Source organism: Papio anubis, chromosome 2 (genome assembly GCF_008728515.1).
Source record: "Papio anubis isolate 15944 chromosome 2, Panubis1.0, whole genome shotgun sequence".
In the NCBI taxonomy this organism is placed as follows: Eukaryota; Metazoa; Chordata; class Mammalia; order Primates; family Cercopithecidae; genus Papio; species Papio anubis.
In genome coordinates, this window is record NC_044977.1 from 115,627,682 (window position 1) to 115,646,168 (window position 18,487).

Here is an 18,487-nt window from a genome sequence, read left to right on the forward strand (position 1 = left end):
ACTTTTTTTAAAAGGATAATTCTTTATTCTTTTGAGATATGACTGCTCAATATACAAACAATATTAATACATGTTGTGGGATACTGAAAGATAAATGAGACAGGACCCTACCACATGAAACATAAACACAAATCAAAGCAGAATGAATCAATTTCTTAAATTAAGAACTAATGGCCATTGTGGTAGCTCATGCCCGTGATCCCAGCACTTTAGGATGCTAAGGAGGGAGGATCGCTTAAGCACAGGACTAGCCAGGGCAACATAGCAACACTCTCTGTCTACAAAACATTAAAAAATAAATTAGCTGGTTGTCCTGGTATGCATCTGTGGTCCCACCTACTTGGGAGGCTGAGGTGGAATAATCACTGGAGCCTGGGAGTTGGAGGCTGCAGTGAGCTAGGATGGAACCATTGCACTCCTGCTTTGTCAACAGAGTGAGACTCTTTCTAAAGAAAAACAAACAAACAAACAAAAAAACCCCACTAACACAGCTCTATGGCATTGCAGAGAAGAGTGATATTAATGCCTACTAGATCTTCTATTAGTTCTGATCCTTCTATCAACATCAACGTAATCCACTTAAAAGTCAATTCCAAAATCTAGGTGTCATTCCAGTTGAGACATTTCTTTGTTATAGTTAAGGTGATTTCATGTAAAATGATATGATTGACATATAGTTATTGCTATTTAAAATAATACAGAGAGAGATCTTTAGATACAAATTTTATGCCGAATTACATGATGCTATGAGCACGGTTTTCAATAAAATCAAAACAAAACACAGATTGCCAAACCAATATGAAATTGTTTGTGTTGTACTTTCTGTACTTCGTATATTTATTCCTATACCTATCCCATAATCCAGTGACACTATTTTTGCTTATGACATACTAGAAACCAGAAAAAAATCTGTTAAAAATTTGTGTATAGTACCTAGAACAGAATCAGACATGAGAACTTAATAAAAATAATTTAATCCAGATAATTTTTTTTTCAGTTTCGTGGCTGAAATATTAATAAAAAGGGACCAAAAAGGAATAATTTCCTTTTGGGGCAAAAATGTACCTTCTTAAAAGAATCTTATTGCTATCCAAGCTATTATCTAAGTGTTTATTTTGATATTATTGTTATTTTTGCCCATCACATTATTTTTCTTGCTTATTTCCTCCAGGACCCTGTTTATTTAACAATTCCTAAACTGTATTGTTCAACCTATGGCCCATGGGCTGCATGTGGCCCCAAGACAGGGCTGAAAGTGGCCCAACACAAATTTGTAAGCTTTCTTAAAACATTATGAGACTTTTTAAAAAGATTTTTTATTTTTTATTTATTTATTTTTTTTAGCTTATCAGTTATTGTTAGTGTTAATGTATTTTATTGTGTGACCCAACACAATTAGTGTTCTTCCAATGTGGCCCATGAAAGCCAAAAGATTGGACACCCCTGCAACAGTACATGCCTAGAAAAGAAATAAGAAGCAGGCACAATACTGGTAAGAAAGCATTACAAGAGATAAAAGGTAAGTCTGAGACCACAGCTTAGAAGCTGGCCTACACAGGAAGATGCAATAAAAACAGTTTCTCAATTATCTCCTATCTTTGTGAAGCTACTCCTATTCATGCTTTCTTCCCTCTTCTTTTCTTTTCTTTTTTTTTTTTTTTTAATATCTACTTGGATCAGTCAACAGTGCCACCTAAATTTTATGGAAGAGCTGGTGAGACGAATTATATTATTTTTCATTACCAGTAAGAGGGATCTGCCTTCCACTTTGTTTTGTTTTGTTGTTGTTACTTTATCTGTTCTCTACCTTTTCCTACCCTCTTTCTCCATTGCTATTGCATTCTCTCTGTATTTTTGGGATGGGGCAGGCAAACTGAGTTAAAACAACACGATTTGACAGGAAAGTCATTTACAAAGGTGCATCAATAATGTTCTGTTAAAATCCATATAAAATGAGGTTTCAAAATACATATTTTATTTATACAAACATAGCAATATATCGTTAACATTGACAGACAAAGAGAAAAAAAAGAATGTGAAGACTGCTTTATATTTTGTTTGCTCCTCTACACAGTTAATTGATGAACATAAATTCACCAGGGAATGCGCAAGATGTTTAATCTGCCATTCCTTTTGTTGGTCTCAGTTGCTTTATGGTGCAAGCAACTGAAAACATTGTGTGTTATACTATAAGGCCACCAAAGGCAAATGAAATACTTCTTTTGGGGCTCAACTGAAGAATTAGTAATTTGTCCCAATTGTGGAGGATTTCTAAATATTTTTCAGTACTAAGCTAAAATTAATGAGTGAAAAAATGTATACAGTCTTTACTTCACTTTTAATTTATGGGATATGTACTTTATAATATCATTTTTAATAATATGAAATAATGTAAATATATAAGGAATATAGAGCATATACAATTATAAAGAGTAGTGAAAGGAACCACCCAGGTTATGAAGTAGAAGATCGCTAATATTATCAAAGCCCCAAGAATAGTTTTTCTCTATTCAATCACTTGCCTCGATCCCCAGGGTAAGCATCAATCTGATTTTGTTGTTTCTCATTGTCTTTTTAAAATAGGTTTAGATACATATATGTATATCTCTTTAACAATTTCTTTAATTATAGGTGTTTTCACTTTTACAAAATTGGCATATTGTATATGGCTTTCATACTTGCGGTTTTTACTCAATATTGGGCGTCTGAGATTCCTCCAGGTTTTTAATCAATTTTCCTAAGATAAATATTTTAAAGTTGTTTTCAGTTTTTCACTATTGTAAACGATGCTACACTGGATATTCTTTTTCATGTTTCCTGATAGACATATGCAAAAGTTTCTTTAGGCAAGGGATTATTGGTCCATAAGGTATGCACCTGTGTAACTTCATTCCAAAATGTCAAAATGCTTTTAAAAGAATTATTTTAATTATACTCTTGTCATCTTTTCATGACAGCTCTACTTCCTCCATTCCTCAGCAGTACTAGGTATTGTCCATTATTTTATTTTACTTTTAAATTTTATTTTATATTATACTTTTGTCAGTGTAGTGAGTATAAAGTAATATTTCATTATGTGTTTAACTCAGAAGTACAACTGCTGGAATGCAGGATATACTAAATAGTTTTCCAAGGCTTCCTTTACCACCCTCTGCTCCTGTATCCAATTTCCGCTCCCCAATGAAGGTAAGATTATATCCCATTGTGGTTTTAATGTGCTTCTTCATGATTACCAGTGAGGATCTTTTCATGTATTATTTAGCTATTCACATTTCCTTTTATATATAATAACTGCTCTTATTTTTGCCTATATTTATAGAAGTTTTTGTATGTTCTGAATAATCTTTTTTAGGTCATATGTATGGCACACATTTTATCCTAGTTTTTGTCTTCTCTTTTTATTTGCAATGTATTGTCTTATGATAAACCAAAGTTTATAATTTTAATGCATAGAGCTTTTAATATAATTGTTTTCACATTTTCTGATGTGCTTAAGAAATTCTCAATGCTGTGGTCATAAAGTTATTCTCATTTTTTTTTTCCTAAAAGTTTTAAGAAGTTGTTTTTCACATTTCAGTGTTTACTTGGAGAGCATGTGTGTATATGTGTGCAGGTATGTGGCAGGAGGCAGGAATCCAGTTTGACTTTTTCCAACATGAGTCCTAGTACCCCTTGTCAAATATGCCCCGTTAATGTGCAATGACAACTCTGTCGGATATGAGTTACCATATGTGTTTGGGCGTGTCTGCGTTCCCAAATCAATTCAATTTGTCTTTTTCTTCCATCTCCATAATAATGTGCTGTTTTCATTATTACAACTTTATTATAGGTCTTAATATCCAGAATGGGCAAGTCACACTACTAGTTCATCAGAAAATCTTAAATTATTTTTCTTTTCTCTTCATATGAATATTGGAATGAGCTCACTAATTTCCATGCCAACATTGTGACTGAAATCACATTGAGACTAAAAATCACTTTGGGAAGAAACGCCATCCTTATAATAATATAAAAATAAATCCTTAATATTATTGCTATAGTCTGAATGTTCATTCATATATTGAAATCCTAACCCCCAAGGTCATAGTATTAAGAGATTGGGGTCTTTGGGAGGTTATTATATTATATTGTCTTTCCATCATGTGAAGACACAGCTAAAAAGCACCATGTGTGAGGGAGCAGGCCCTTACCAGATACCATAGGCACTTTGATCTTGAACTTCCCAGCCTCCAGAATTATAAGAAGTAAATGTCTGTTGTTTACTAGTTATCTAATCTAAGGCATTTTGTTATAGCAGCCTGAACAAACTAAGATAATGGTTAAGTGTCTGGTCAATGTTAACATAAAAGTATGTTTTAAAATTAAAATATTTCCCATTGCTGGTGTAGAGGAATACTATTCAGTTGTCCTATAAAGTAATCCTGCTAAACTCTCTTTTTAATTATAATAATTTTCTTCCTTTTTTCTATTTAAAAAAATTATATCACATGCAAAATAATTAAGATTTTATTATATCTCTTCTAATTATTTAGAGATTTAACTTTTGTTTTGTTTTGTTTTACTACACAGGCTATGACCTCCAGAAAATATTTAAAGAAGTGTTAATAATGTGTGATAGTAGGCATCCATGTTGTAATGTGTATATCGGGTTAAAGATATTCCTTCCATTCTCATGTTGTTAATAGATGTTTTATGAATGGATATTCAATTTTGTCAGAAATTCCGATATATTTATTAAGACAATTGTATGTTTTATTTCTTTAATTTGGTGGATTACATTAGATTTTTAAAATTTTAAACTTGCATTCCTAAAATAAGCTGGACTAATAGAATGAATTATAATTTTAGCTATCATGTGAAACATTTTACAAATATTTTATTTATTATTTTCACATCCATTTTTAAAAGTAAATTTGGTATGTAATGTTCCTTTCAGCTATCACTTCTGATTTTGACTTGTAATATACAAATCACACAAAATGAGACAGCAAGTGTTCCTTCTTGATCTGCTCTCTAGGAGAGGTTGGATATTATTAGAATTTTTAAAAGAGAAACTTTTCTTAAACTAAAAATTGTCTGCACTTGATATTCCTATTATGGAAGAACTATGAACTGCTGATTTAATGATTTTAATAAGACTTTTTAAAAACGTATTCTTTGAATCACAGCTCTTTCACTGGACTCTGTGCTACCTTACATTAATTTTCAAATTTCTAGGTTTCTGGTTTCATCATCTGCCACAGCACTCTTTCTCGAGTTTTTTTTTTTTTCCTTGGGAATTTCTCTTATGATTCTGTCACCTCAGGATAGTAGGATAGTAGTCCTGCAAAGTATTACGTAATAATGTATTCAGCATATATGCATTTTTCAGAATATCTATTAAAAATTACTCAAAACGGAAATGCACTAACTTGAACCTTATTACCTAAGACATGATTTCTTTGTAGGTATTGATTGCTACTCCCACAATATCCAAGGCGGAAAAGTAGTTAAGAATTATGACCTAAGCTGTTTCTTCCACAGACTTTCATAATAGAATAGATACTTGTTCAAAATTGATTGAGGTGATACCATTTGGCACATTATCTCACCAAATAGAGATTAGATTATTCAACTCTCCTACACTCTAGTTGTTGACTGGATTCAAGAGAATATGAGCTTATCTTTATAGAAACCTAAAAAATACAAGTATATCAATACAAAAATGCATTCTAAAAGATGATAGCAAAGTTTTTGGACACACATGATTGTAGAAATACTGGTGTCTAGAAAATATGATTTCTTTCTAAACAGTGGCAACATTTCAAATACTTAATCATAAGTTAAAAAATAACTCTTAAATTGTAGTCTTCCTAAGATTACTTTTAAGTTCTGATGTCTTTTAAAATTTTATTTTAAATTTATCAAGTTTATTGTACATGCTTCTCTTGTTTAAGAAAATGATTTCAAGAGATCATATGAGTTCATAGTTCTATAATTATGTAATCTTTAAATTGTTTTAAATCAGCCTTCATCAACATAGTCTTATGGATGCAAATGTTTGAGTCAAAGGATTATATTTATTAACAATATGAAATCATTTAGAATGTTAAAATAAATAGATTTTATTGAGAATGTCAACAGTTTATTATACCTTTTTTCCCCACAATAAATGTTTCAGGATTTATGGTGAATCACTCTGCTATAATTAAGTAGTTTTCTGTATTAAATGAGAAATTCTATTAAAGAATTAACTGCAATATAATCTAAGTTTACTAATTTCAGAGAAAGCTGCAAAAATAGAAGTGTATAATCTAAAATCACAAAGTATTTATTTGACAGAGAGTTTTACTGTGCTTTAATTTTTAAAATAAGGGTTTCCATGGGCCAGTAGTTTTGGCAGGCAGCATAATGAACTGTCATGCCTGAGACTTGAATTTGGAAGTAACTTTGGCATTAATGTTCCATTGGCCAATGGAGATTAGAAATGGGAGAATTTTGGCTTTCGTAGACAAAATTCTGTTTATATCAATGTTCAACACCTGCTACTGTATGAGTCACAGAGCAACAGTGATGTCAGAATTGGAGGAAGCCATGCATGTAGTATTCCTGACACCAGGTTGAATGCCAAGAGTGTACTGTAAATGAATGGGGAAAGAAAACATCTAAAGAAAGATTAACTAGCAGTACACATGGAAAAAATCAGCATATTTATTAATGCCCACTAACATTTTATTATGTGTATTTACAATAACATATGCAGATACTCATACTATATCGGGTGATATTTCTAATATAGTATTAAAAAGGCAAACATTTCATTAGGTTGTTATTTGAACTGGTATCCAATGTAGTAAAATTCTGTGAATCATGTACTATATGTGTGTGATGAAGTTAAAGACTATACAGGATGAAATTACCTTTTAATCTCATAATTTTGCTTTGGAAATATTAAAACACATGACAAACTGTAACAAACATAGCAGCAAGGAATTAAATGGTTGAGAGGGAAAGGCAGCATCCCATAACATTCCCTTACAACACAGCCACTAATGGCATGCCAATGAAGCCATGGTTTCTTGCTCAACTACTTCTTACTTTCTAAAATAACATACTAACTACAAATTGTATATTAAATGTCTACTAATATGCTTAATCATCACAAAAAAACTCTTGATATCACTACTACGGTTGCCACTTTACAGATAAGGAAATTGAAGGCTAGATAATGCAATCAAGATGTTAAACATCCTAGATTAAATAAGTCAGTTTTCCACTATTCTACACTGAATCTCAGATTTCCACTCTACTGTGCTACTATTTAGAAAAAAACAGCTAGTTTCCCAATCTGAGATGCTCCCCAAAAGCAATAAAAATGATGAGTGTTAGAAAGCACCGTATCTGGGTAAAATAATAGTTACATAGTAAGAGGTAGGTGGAAATAAATCTTTATGCTCATGACAAAATGATGCTCAGGGAAATTAATGTAGCAATGTCAAAATTACAATAGACTGAATTTCACAGTTTGGGAACCATCTGAACAAAGAAGAAGAAAACTGATTTTTTATACATTCTATTTAAAAATCGGTTCAGAAATGGCTTATCTGCCAGAGAACGTAATAGCCTCTCCTCTTCTGATCAAGGAAAACATGGTACATATCTGTCTGCTCTACAAGTAATAGAAGGCACGCTGATGGGCTCAGTGCCTTCTGCTTAAGTCCCAGGCAAAAAGCTGATACTCAACAAATACTTTAATTGATTGGATATTTATATCAATTTATGTTCCACATGACAGTAAGATAAGTATGATAAGCTTGATTTAAAAGCCAGAGCACACAGAAATATAACAGTCAACACATCTATTGTTATCTGTGCCACAAAAAAAAATTCAGTATTATAACTCTACATGTTTCACTCTTGTACACATTTGTGCACGAGAAAATTTCATCTCTGGTTAACAGTGAGTGTATATTTGGATTTCAAGAGAGAAGAACACAATAGGGTATCTGAAAGCAGACTCACAGAATGGACAAATTAATCCAATCAGTAAGACAATACAAGTCTTCAATTTCATCTGCTTGGTTCTCTAGTGCAATGACATAAACTTGGGTGGTCAATACACAGAGACTTTTGATAAAAAAGAGTCATTATTTCTATTTTTTTTCAAGTAAGTGAATAGATTACTGAATAAATAATTGGGAGAAAGTTTTTCCATTTTGATAAGATTGTAATAGAAATGACTAGCCTTTATCACACATCAAAACAGGCATATTTACTGAGAATTAAACTACTTAAACACTAATAATGATTCCTTTTTCTTGTCATTAACACAAAATTATTAATCTCTTGCAGAAATCTTAAAAATTCAGCTTTTAAAAAGACAAGTAGTAGTCTTACCCTTTTTAACACATCCTAAAAATTCAACTACAGAAGTCTAACACTTAGTAAATAGTAACCACAACCAATGTTCAGGAAATATTTTTTACTAAGTAAATATACCTTTAAGACTATATTGAAAATATAATTTTAAGATGCTATATACTTATTTTAGTTCATTTTCTAATACAGCAAACAAAATCTTGAGTAGCCTGGCAAGGTTGACTAAAATAGTAATGGTAATTTTATATAATGGGGAAGATATATTTTAAACATAATTTTTAGATGTCATCTCTCTGTGAGAATGCAAGCAGGTGAAGATTATGCCAGAACAATGAATTATAATGATTACATCAGAACAAAATTTAAAACTTGTAAGAACTTATATGTTATTTTTCAGTTGTTAACCCACGCTACCTTCCTTCCTGGGCAGACTCATTTCAGCACCAAAGCAGTGAAATCATATTAATTAAATCAACTTGTCTTACATGGCAAGTTACAAAAATCATGAGACAACTGTTAACCCATCCAAACTTATGAAATACATTGAAATAAATCTGTAGAGATGGCTGGCCTTTGGAAGTAATGATAGTATGAAAACAAAAATGAAAAATATAAATTCTAAAACAACAGAGATAAAAAGTGTGTTTTGAAGCATGCTACACATTTTGGTATTTGAATAAGCTATCATTTACATGCTTCATCTCTATTGTATACATGAAGAAAGAAAAAAGAGGTTTCTTGTCAGACCAGAAATGAACAGCATTGACAATGGTATATTTCTAACATATATTATTCTTAATGGGCCAGGACCTAGTCTACGGAACCTAATGAATTATCCATGATACCAGGAGAGCGGACTTTCAGCAAAAGTTTGGCAGTGGGTAGTGAGTGGGTGGAGATGGGAGTTTTGGGAAGAGGAGGATGGAGAGTAAAATGATTTTAGATTTTTGGATTCAGCAAAGGAGAGCTTAACCTCTGGTTTAAGCATACAAGCTAGATGATCTTATACATATTAATACATTCTGACCCTTGTTAGTCCAAGTTGTGCCATTTTGTAAGTCCTCAGCCATTTTGCAGGCCCTGGTCAGAGTGAAACCTTCCACAGGGGTTAGGGGTGTGAGGCACATCCTGCTCAGCCACCTGACTTCCTTATCATATCCTGCTGGGCAGACATCCAAGGAACATCCTATCACAGTCCGCTGGGAAAAGGGCCAAACTGCGTGATCATAAGAAAATCTTATCAATATCCTCCAGGCAGCAAGCCAAACCTCCCAGATTACTCCCACCCAGACCTATAATTATCCCAGCCTGTAGGATGCAGTGGGCTCTGACATTTACCTGGTCCCCACCTCCGTAGGTTGTGCTTGCCATAAACCTGTGTTGCTGTAGAGCGACCAACTCTCTTTCTTTAACCTTCACCTTCCCTTCAAAACTTAACAACCCTCCGGTTCAACATTGTAATTGTCCACCCTCAGTTTCAACATGGTAATATGTTGAACGGTAACATTTTATAGAGTTTCTTCCAGCATTTAGAGTTTTTTAGAACGTATGTGAAGTCCTTAGCATAGTCTCTAGTGCCTCCAGACACTTACAAATGTAACTTCCCTTCTTCTCCTTCTTTCCTAAATGATTTGTCCCAAGTACTGAGAATACTGTAAAACCTGCATCAGAAAATATATATGAACTTAGCTTCATTTTATGGTTGGAATTATAAAGCTCCTATTTGACATCTTTTTAATCCAAAACAGTTCATGATATTTTTTTTTAATTAATTTATTATTATTATACTTTAAGTTGTAGGGTACATGTGCATAACGTGCAGGTTTGTTACATATGTATACTTGTGCCATGTTGGTGTGCTGCACCCATCAACTCGTCATTTACATCAGGTATAACTCCCAATGCAATCCCTCCCCCCTCCCCCCTCCCCATGATAGGCCCCAGTGTGTGATGTTCCCCTTCCTGAGTTCATGATATTTTAATGTACAATGCTAGACACTGGATTCAAATTTTTACATATTTTCTTGTGGGTATATATCCAAAGAAAATTATATCTTTATCTCAAAGAAATATTCACATGCCTATCTTCATTGCATAGTTTTTCATGATAGTCAAGATATGAAAACAACCCAAGTGCCCATCAGTAAATGAATGGATAAAGAATATGTGGTATCTATAAAACGAACTCTCATTCAGCCATCAAAATACAGGAATCTTGCCATTCATAACAATATGGATGAACCTGGAAGATACTATACTAATATCTAATTAGCCACAAACAGAAAGACAAGTACTGCATCATCTCAATTATGTGAAATCTAAAAAAAAAAAAAAAAAATCAAACTAATAGAATCAGAATGTAGCATGGTGGTTGCCAGGAGGTAGAGGTATATGGTGGTGGAAGAAATGGAGAGGTATGATGAAAAGGTAAAAACTTTCAGTAAGAAGATGAATAAATACCAGGAATATAATGTACAGAGTTGTGACTATGGTTAATAATAATGTATTATTTACTTGCAATTTGGTAAGAGAACAGTGTCCTTACCACATACACACACACACACACACACACACACACACACTATGAGTAGTGATGGATGTGTTAATTAAATTGATTGTGGTAATTATATAAGGTCTACATATATGAAATCATTATGTTGCATACCCTTAATATATTCAATTTTGTCAATCATATTTCAATAAAGCTGGAGGAAAAATACAACAACAGGTTGAATGCAGAAACAGATATGAGAATCCAGCAGTGTTTTATTAAGCCAGACATTAAAGAGATTTGAAAAATATAAAACAATGCCACTTTTCTCTCTAAATGTTTTTTCTTTGAAAAACAGTTTTTTCATAAAATGCTGTATTCTTAACATGTAATGGGATTTTTATTTTTTAATAAATTAATATCTTTTTAAAATGTATCAGTTTTAATCCCATATAAATTAAACATGGACATATATAACTTTCAAAAACATAAGCAGTTTGAAGATCTCAATAGTGTGTAAGAATGTAAAGGAGTTCTGAGGCCAAAACATTGAGAACTACTGCTCCAGTTCATGTTTCTTGTAGAAAATAATGGGAGGTTTCCAAGAACACACTGAATGATATGCGTTTTCCTGTTCTGCTTATGGACATGCCAATTAATGAAGGTTGGCAGAGTAAGTTGTCAGCATCAAGTCTGAAAAGCAGATAAGTAGGAAACATCTCAGAGAATTTCAAGTTTTCCAGTAATAGTAGAGATATTGGACCTTTTTTTAGTCTAGATCATAAGATGTCATTGCGTGAATGTGAGTGCCTAGATTCATACTACTTAATATGGATAAGTGATGCTAATCTAGTTCATGAAAGCACAACTAGATAGCTAATATATTCCCAGATTTAGAAAGAAACAAATATATTAGAACTCTCACCATTGCAACAAGTGCCTATTGGATATCTACTATGTCTAAGGAAATATAAAATTTTCTATATGGGAGAATCTGGCAAAACCATCTTAACTTCTTTGGCAATGGTCAACTCTTACCTACACTGTGCCAACTACATTTTTCTGGACTTTGCCATGGGATACTTATTCTCACGTTCATATTCAGCTATATTTTTTCACAAAAAATAACCACTGACACTTTGGGAGGCCGAGGCAGGTGGATTGCCTGAGCTCAGGAGTTCAAGACCAGCCTGGGCAACATGGTGAAACCCCATCTCTACTAAAATACACACACACAAAAATTAGCCAGGCATGGTGGTGGGCGCCGGTAGTCCCAAGTACTTGGGAGACTGACACAGGAGAATTGCTTGAAGCCAGGAGGAAAATGGCAGTGAGCCTATATTGAGCCACTGCACTCCAGCCTGGGCGACAGAGTGAGACTCCGTCTCCAAAAATATAAATAAATAAATAACCACTGAATATCTACTCTCCAAAAATAAATAAATAAATAAATAAATAAATAACCAACCACTGACTATCTACTATTGGAAGCCATTGTGTAGTTGCAGTGGTTGAGTTATTAAATAGAAACAGATATATTGTCATGATATCTGGTTAAGTAAGACAGGTTTCACAACTTTTAAAGCAAAATAGAAGGTACAAAAATGCCAATCAGCAATCAAAGTTAGAAATTTTACCAAACCCCTCTGTAAAGAATAGAATAAGCAGAAAAAGTAAAACAAGAAAATAGATGAGTTGACCAATTTGACATATACAGAAAAGTATATCCAATAACTTTATAAGTGCACATGAAATGTTTACAAAAATTGCCTATATGCTAGGCCATAAAGCAAGTCTCGATACACTTAAAGAAACCAAAACCACACAGTATATATGCCATAAACTCAATGGAATTAAATTAGAAATAAATAACAAAAGAGTAGAACTTCTTAGCTTCTTGGAAATTGAATAATGCTTTCTAAATAACCAAGAAGTCAATGGTGAAATTAAAATAGAATAATAAAAAAAATCTTTTTTTTTTTTTTGAAATGGAGTCTTGCTCTGTCACCCAGGCTAGAGTGCATTGGCACAATCTCAGCACACTGCAACCTCCACCTCCTGAGTTCAACTGATTCTCCCACCTTAGCCTCCCAAGTAGCTGAGATTACAGGCACCTGCCATTATGGCTGGCTAATTTTTTCTGTATTTTTGTAGAGATGGAGTTTTACCATGTTGGCCAGGCTGGTCTTGAACTCCTGACCTCAGGTGATCTGCCCACCTCAGCCTCCCAAAGTGCTGAGATTACAGACTTGAGCCACCATGCCCAGGCTAAAATATCTTGAAATTAACAAAATGGAAACATATATAACAGTACTTGTGGGAATCAGCCAAAGCAGTGCTTAGAGAAATGTATTGCATAAGTAAATATATATATTTTTTTTTAATGAAAGAAAAAGATCAATGATCTGGATTCAATTTAAATAAATTAGAAAAAGGCAATGATATAAAAACTCAAATGAAAATTTTAAGAAGCAAATAAAAATAATAGCAAAAATGAATAAAAATGAAGACAAGTGTACAGAAGAAAAACTCAACAAAGGGAAATACTGGCTATATATTTGATCAGCTCCAATAATGCTATTCATGAAAAGATAAAGAAGGAGGGAGAAGGCACAAATTATCCATCTTAAGATGAAAAAGGTGAGGCATCATAATAGATCTTACAGATATTAAACAGATAAGAATATATTTTGGCAGGAATTATGGTAATACATTGAAAAATTTTGTAAAGCAGAAAAATGTCCTTAAAAATCCAAGCTACCAAAACTGTCACAAAAGAAAAGAAAATCTAAATATTCAACATCTACTTAAAAATATAGTTAATAATATAAATATATCCTTCCCAGAAAAAAAAAAAATCCTTCCAAACCCAGTTGTCCTCTAGATTAATTTTTTTACATATTTTAAAAAGAAATCAGTTATAATAGACACATGTAAGAATCAATAAAACGGAATTGTCCAAAACTTTTTATGAGGCCAACAAAATTTTGACATCAAAACATATCAAATTATCATCAAATATCCTTTACAAATATACTTGTAACAGAAAAAAATATTTATAAATTGTATTTATATAAAAAGACAAGTGCATTATGACCTAGTAGTATTTGTTTTAGTAATGCAAGGTTGATTTAACATTCAAAAATCAAACATTCTGGCTTACCACTTTAAAAAAGAAAGATTATTTCCCTAAGTTTGGAAAAGAGCATTAAAAGTAACAGACAATTAGAAAATTAAAATAAAAAAAATACTATTGATGATAGCATTAATATATCAAATACACTTGTTGAAAGATAGGTAAAAAAAAAATTCACTTAAGGTTTGTATGCTTTGCTGCATATATATTATATTTGGATTAAAAAAGAGTTTTAAACAAAAGCAAAAACAAATAAACCTCCCTTGGAACAATATCACCTGTAAGACAACTCCGATTGCCTTATCATGACTCTCAATGACTACCTTTGATTAGTGGATGTTAAGATTTCTCATAATGTGACAGACATGCCAGTTAGAATAAATTTAAAATGTTGTAAAGCATTTTAGACTCTCTGATATGCATTGTGCATATTTCTTTTGTATATAGCCCATGGGTTTTTAATAAGTATCCCTTGACTAATTATCTCCTCTTTGGAATTTACATAATATATAAACTAACTAAAACCTTAATAAGATTATTGGGTTTCTTAGATGTATTGGTTTATAAATAATAAGCCAATTACCTTAATTTTATCAAGCCACACCACTCATCCAGTGTGCTTCATTTTAACCTCAAAATTTAGCCAAAAACAAACAAACAAACAAAAAACCACCACTGAAATTCACCATAATACTTTCTAGAAATGTGGTCAGGCTATACATTAATGACAGCTAAATTAGCACAGACACTATCTATTCATGTCCCACTGCCCTTTATTTGATAGTCACTGCTATTTCTATGGCTTCTATATGTACAAACTGATTTAATTTCTCTCATCAGTCAATGCATCTGGATGTTCCTAACAAATACAAACCCCAATGAAGACAAAAACTCAAGCCAATTTCCAAGGAAAATGATTTAACTCTTTAGAGCCTGTTACTCCAAATCCTTGTTTTGCGTCTTGGAAATATGGTTGCAAGCTTATTTTCAATGTTTGGTTCAATGGTTAGCTAAAGACCACATAATGCATGAGTTGGTATGTGGTTAAAACTAGAGCTTTGATATTTCTTAGAGTCAGTCATTGCTCTTTTCACAGTGATAATATTGTTACGTAATTATATTGAACACTGCTAAGCTAACTTGAGAAATAAGTACCAACCAAGCAACTTCTCGTAGTTGCCACCTTTAGCATTACTTCTCATGGACGGCCGGCAGGCTATTTTTAGAGTCTTTCAAAATATATGCATCTATTTACAAACTAAATCATGCTGTTTGGGCATGCTTGAACTAATTTTTGGTACATGTGAAATGAACACAATAAAAACATTTGATTACTAAGCAAGGAAGTGGTACAAAGCGGAGTTGCTTCTTTTGCCTGATATTTTTGGAAAACCAAAGCTTCTGCGAGGACTGCAAACTGGAAATGAGCACATGGTGTTGCTGGGCAAGCTTTCCTCCATGTTTCTCTCAAGAACTGAAATGTCCTGATTCTTATATGTACTTATATCTCCCTGTGTAAGTTTTGGGCATATGTGCCTAGCTGGGGTATACTCATCGCATACATAACCAAAAACAAATGAAGGGAGTAAAATTTTTCTGATTTTTTTTTCATTAATTCAATTATGTTGCCAGTCATGATCTGAAAACAAGAGTATGCAAAACACCTAAAGCACTTGTGAATCAATGTTTTAGATACATTCCAGAGGGTGAAAATTTGTTTCCTTCAAATTACATTGGGTGTTCCCATATCCTGTGTTTTACCAACACGTAAATATTCTTATCTCAGTGCAGTGGCTCACGCCTGTAATCCCAGCACTTTGGGAGGCTGAGGTGGGGAGATCACGAGGTCAGGAGTTTGAGACCAGCCTGGTCAACATGGTGAAACACCGTCTCTACTAAAAATACAAAAATTAGCTAGGCATGGTGGCAGGTGCCTGTAATCCCAGGTACTCAGGAGGCTGAGGCAGGAGAATTGTTTGGACCCGGGAAGTGGAGGTTGCAGAGAGCCAAGATCGCACCATTGCGTTCCAGCCTGGACAATAGGGCGAGACACCTTCTCAAAAAAAAAAAAAAAAAAAAAAAATTGCTTGTCAACAGTCTGCTGGAATGGGAGAACATCTCTTTTAGACAGGGCAAGAGCTCTGTACTTCACTAAAGATCTCCATCCCCAATAATGTACTTACCATTCATTTATTTATATTATCTACTTGTTCTGCCTGAGTAGACTTTTTAGTTATGCCATCTCTGACCTTAGAAAAGTAGTCTTGGAAAGAACAATTTACTTTTCCATAAATTTGTTGCATCTATCTGCATCTATCTTTCAATGAAGAGTATTTGAATACTCTCTTAAAGCCTCATTAAGTCTGAGGTAATTGAACTGATTTCCTAAAAATGAACAGAACCAAAAATTAGTCCGTAAAGAGATGGCCACAGCAAAATTTAATTTTGTTTTAATATTAATAACACTGATATATTTGAAAAGATGAGACAAGGGGAAGGGGGAATCATGGTATGTAATATTCAAAATTCGTCATCTTTTTTCTTATCTCTGCATTTATATTATTTCTTGTCATTCTAAAATCAAAAAATAAATTTACAAATCAAATAAGAATCCAGGCAGTGCATTTGTGACAGATTATTGGCATGCTAGAAAATGCATTTAAGTTATCTTTGGAAAGGATGATTACAAATTGGCACTAAAATTATTCATCCATTAAGGATCTACTGACATGTCATCATATCATAGAAATTAATAGAAAATAAATCATTCTATTCAGAGGTAATTCCACCTAGTCCTACATTTTTCTTCAGAAATATGTTTATTAGAACCTAGCCTGTCTGTCTGACTAGACCCATCCATTTAGTCTTACATTCTGCACTATCCAGAAGAATTATTTCACTTATATTTTAAAAAGCAGGCCTTGAATTGATAGACCGTTTTAAATTTTTCATTGGAATGAGTGCTGACTGACCTGTGTGGCAAAAATTTAAGAACTGAATTCATTAATTAGGTACGTAGAGACAACCACACCCCCTCCAGGAGTGTGGGTAATCTTAAAATGACTTTCTGACCAGTGGTTAGGAAGCATTATTTGCAGAATTTCTGAGGTCAGGATCTTCAAAGAGACATTAAGGAAGCCATAGGAGTGGCTTGAAAAGTGTGCAAAGTCTGCTGATGAGACACGTAACACTGCACAATGAGAAAAATCCAGGTAAGCAGTCAATTATTAGGTAATCAGAGAACAAGCAGCACAGCTCCAACACAGGTTTTTAATCCTTGGTCAGGTCTTCAGTTCCTGGACATAGAAGAGCAAGACATGTATGGAAAAGTGCCGCTGTGGGAGGAGACAAGGGTATGATTCAAGTGCAGGGATCTTGTTAAAGAAAAAAGACACAATAGTGACCTGGAAGAAAAGTAAGGTTTTGCTGGTGATATTTCTCTGATTTTTAGTGAATTAGCAGTAATAATAATCATGACTTCTAAATGTTCACATCAACTCTGTAAAACAGTAGTATCAAAACATTAAAGATGAGAAAACTGAGGTTCAGGAAGATTGAGTTAACTAGAAACTCTCATATCACCCCTTAATAGTGATTGATTTCAGAAGCTGTAATGGTGATTTTACTACGTGTAGATATCAAGTAACTTCATTTGGTAAAAAAAGAGTTCTGTGGTGGCTGAGAACCACTAAATGAGCTCATAAAAGTTAGTCCATATAGTTTAAAGTACCATAAACATGTAGTGGATTAGTAAACCCCATTAATAGACAAAAATACCTTGCATTTTCTTTTATTATAAAGTAAACGCCACAACAACATCAAGCATTTACGTATAAGGATCCGAACTAGTGTACAAGAATGTCTGTACTGCTGAATTGCAGATCCTAATGGTTAGGGCTTTAATTAACAAGGAATATGTGAACATGAAATCACATCCTTATTAATTACATTTTGTTATAATATTGACACAATTAAAGTTACCCAGTTTAGTAGGAATGAATAAAATTAGCTCAAATTTCATTCATAGTATCTTTACTACCTTCATTGTTCTAACAGCACAATAATATGTTTCTTGTCTGTACAAGACTCTATAAGAAAAAAATGGTTTTCTGATGACATCTGATTTTTTATTTTTCAGGGGTCAAAGAAGACTGATGATAAGCAATACCTTAATTCACCTAAAGCTCAGACAAGCCATGAATAGATCTATCAAAACGAAATCAGTAACTGACATTTGTACAAAACATGCAATTAATCCAAAGGTTTATAGCCTTTCAAAGATAAATAACTGTCAGGAAGCCATCCTTTACTGAAGGAGTGTTTCATCTGAAAGACACAGAGGCTTTTACAGCATTGCTGAAAATTCAGCAGAAAATACAGCAGAATTTTCAGCTTTGTTGTAAATGCTAACACAGTATCAATGACTGATTTCCACGAAGTGTGTCAAATTTTTTATTATTTTCATGTAAACTATAAATTGAACACATTGATTTATTAGGTAA

The 18,487-nt window shown here is 33.1% G+C and overlaps 1 protein-coding gene across 10 annotated transcripts in view; it reads right to left on the minus strand.

Annotated features, from left to right (window-relative positions):
* Positions 1 to 18,487, minus strand: part of NAALADL2 (N-acetylated alpha-linked acidic dipeptidase like 2) — a 1,420,296-nt gene that overhangs the window by 573,455 nt on the left and 828,354 nt on the right. The window lies entirely within an intron of this gene.